Here is a 3,094-nt window from a genome sequence, read left to right on the forward strand (position 1 = left end):
CTTTGAGTGACATCTGGCGAGCCGTCTCTGGTGGCATTCTCCAGGCAACTTTTGCCAGAGCTTGATTTACTTAACATACTTTTTTACAGCTGTTACTATTGAGGTGTGGTAATGATGACTTAAACTATTATTATTATTATATTATTATTGTTATTCCCGTTGTTTTTATTATTATTATTAATTTATTATTATTACAATTATTACAAGTAGCTAAGAAAGTTGCCAGCTTTTATTTGGCAGTGGTTGTAAAAGTAGTAGGGCTTAATGTTACGAAGATAATTATTGTTAAAATTATTTAATTATTGTTATAATTATAATAATTATAATTATAATAATTATAATTATAATAATTATTATTATTATTATTGAAAGCAGTAGTAGTAATAGTGGTAGTTTTCGATATGAAGAGTGGACCAGCAATACAGAGAGAACAAGATAGGCTCAATAGGTCATGTCGTTGAATGTTACAGATCTTTTTAAAAACTCACTCTGAACTTAATTTAAAAATACAATAAATTCATTTTATTCTATTAAAATACAATAATACCATTTAAAAATAATGAAACATTTATCATTTAAAATATTTGCTATTTGAAATAATATCTTAAATTACTTAAAAAATACTAAATTTATACTATAATACAAATTGACAATGTGTGATAGAATAGCACAATTGAACCATCTGAATGTAAAATCTTTTTGAATAAACCATTTAATTTATATTTTATAATAACATACATACATACATACATACATACATACATACATACATACATACATACATATATACATACATACATACATACATACATACATACATACATACATACATACATACATGCATACATACACTAATATACAGACATACATACATAACCTATCATCATTTATGCTATCATCATTCAACACCATCAACAACATTATCATCCTCCAAAACATTATCATTGCCCAAACATATAAACCTACACATACATATACCATATCTATACATACAATAAATATACAATTATGCAGGCTATATTTGTATATACTTGATATTTTTGAATTATACCTAACTTTCCACATTGCATCATAAATATATTGTGTCTAGAAAAGCAGCTATTTGTTGTATTGTATACAAACATAAATACACACATACATACATACATTCATACATACATATATACATACATACACCCACACACACATTTCTACTCTACTGTACACACACACACAAATTGTACTAACACACCTATAGTATACAATACATACACACAAGTATACATGTATATACAAGTCATGTACACACACATACAAACATAAAGACACATATATACAAACATACAAACACACAAACATACCTTTGATATAGCATGGGATGAATGAACGCCAGACAATGTTAATTAGTGTGCAAAAAAAGCCCGTGCTCACGATCAAAATCCGCCATTTATAGCTTGAAAAATAATATTCCGGCCATATTTATTAACAAATAATTGATATTAAAACGATTATTTGATCAAATTATTCCCAAAAAATAATAATTTTAAAAGAAATTTATGATGCAAAGAACACTGTTGTTGCTCGAAGACGTGCGTTAGCTATACCACGTGTAGGTGTGATTGTTATTTAAATATGAAACGACGGATCATGAATATTAATTAGGTCGGTTACAGCCAATTAGATTTGAGTGTTTAGTAGGCGGGGCTTGAAGCTAAAATACAATTGGTCACGCCCAAATCTTACATTATTTTCATTGATGAATAACGAGTTTGATAGTTTTGAATTGAATTTTAAGAGAAAATGTAATTGTAAATAAAAATAATTTTATTTATATAAATTAAATTAGAAACATTTTTTTTTCTTAAAATTATTGAGAATTTAGATGTCATATCTAGTTGATGAATGTGCTAAATTGGGTTGTATCTAGAGCTATTTTTAGAACCAGGTGGGTGTTGTTACGGTTATTATTATTATTATTGTTGTTGTTGTTTTTGTTGTTGTAGTTGTTGTTAAAATACATGGCAATATGATTTATGATATCTAAACTCGAAACGATGATTTTTTTACCACTGTCATTAATGATAACAACAACAATAATAATAATAATAATAGGAATAATAATAATTTATTTTCTGGTCTTTGAACGTAAGACAAGAGGTCTCATTGAAACAATTCGAGAAAAGATGAATAAAAATAACAACAATCACAAAACAATGTTATTATTATTATTGTTGCTATAATTGTTGTTGTTGTTGTTGCTATGATAATTAGGATATTTATATGACGCCCTTTAGCACTTTTAAAAGGCGTATGTTTAAAAGGATATTACCATCTCTAACAAGAATGTATGTATGTATGTATGTGTGTATGCTTGTATGTATGTATGTTTGTATGTATGTATGTATGTATGTATGTATGTATGTATGTATGTATGTATGTATGTATGTATGTATGTATGTATGCATGTTTGTATGTATATATGTATGTATGTTTGTATGTATGTTTGTATGTATGTATGTATTATTATTATTTAAGGATGCGTGCACGTCATACTGAATTGGAGAGCACGATGAATGATTATTCATCAATATTTAAGAAAAAAAGATAAAAAAAAATAATGAAAGAGAGAAAGAGATATATATATATACAGACAGACAGACAAGCGGAAAGACAGGGAGAGAGAAGAAAGAGAGAAAATGAGAGAGAGTGAGAGAGAGAAGAAAGATACGGGGTGTCGTGTCAAAGGACGGAAATCTTATTAAATAGCATATTAAAAATTTAGGAAACTATGAGAAAGAAAGAGAGAAGAAGAAATAGAGATGAAAAAGAGTGAAAGAGAGAGAGAGAGAGAGAGAGAGAGAGAGAGAGAAAGGAATAAAATAAAACAAAGAAAAAATATTAATCGAAGTTATTTTTTGAAATGCAAAAATAGAAATAAATATAAACAGAATTATGGCCACAAAATTTTTTTAAAACGTAATCTAAACAACTACTACTGCAGCTAATACTACCGCTACCACTACTACTACTGGTAGTATTACTACTACTACTGCTGCTGCAGCTGCTGCTGCTACGACAACTTCTACTTTCTCAGCCACGGATAGTGTGGCAATTT

Source organism: Helobdella robusta, assembly GCF_000326865.2.
Source record: "Helobdella robusta unplaced genomic scaffold HELROscaffold_33, whole genome shotgun sequence".
Taxonomy (NCBI): Eukaryota; Metazoa; Annelida; class Clitellata; order Rhynchobdellida; family Glossiphoniidae; genus Helobdella; species Helobdella robusta.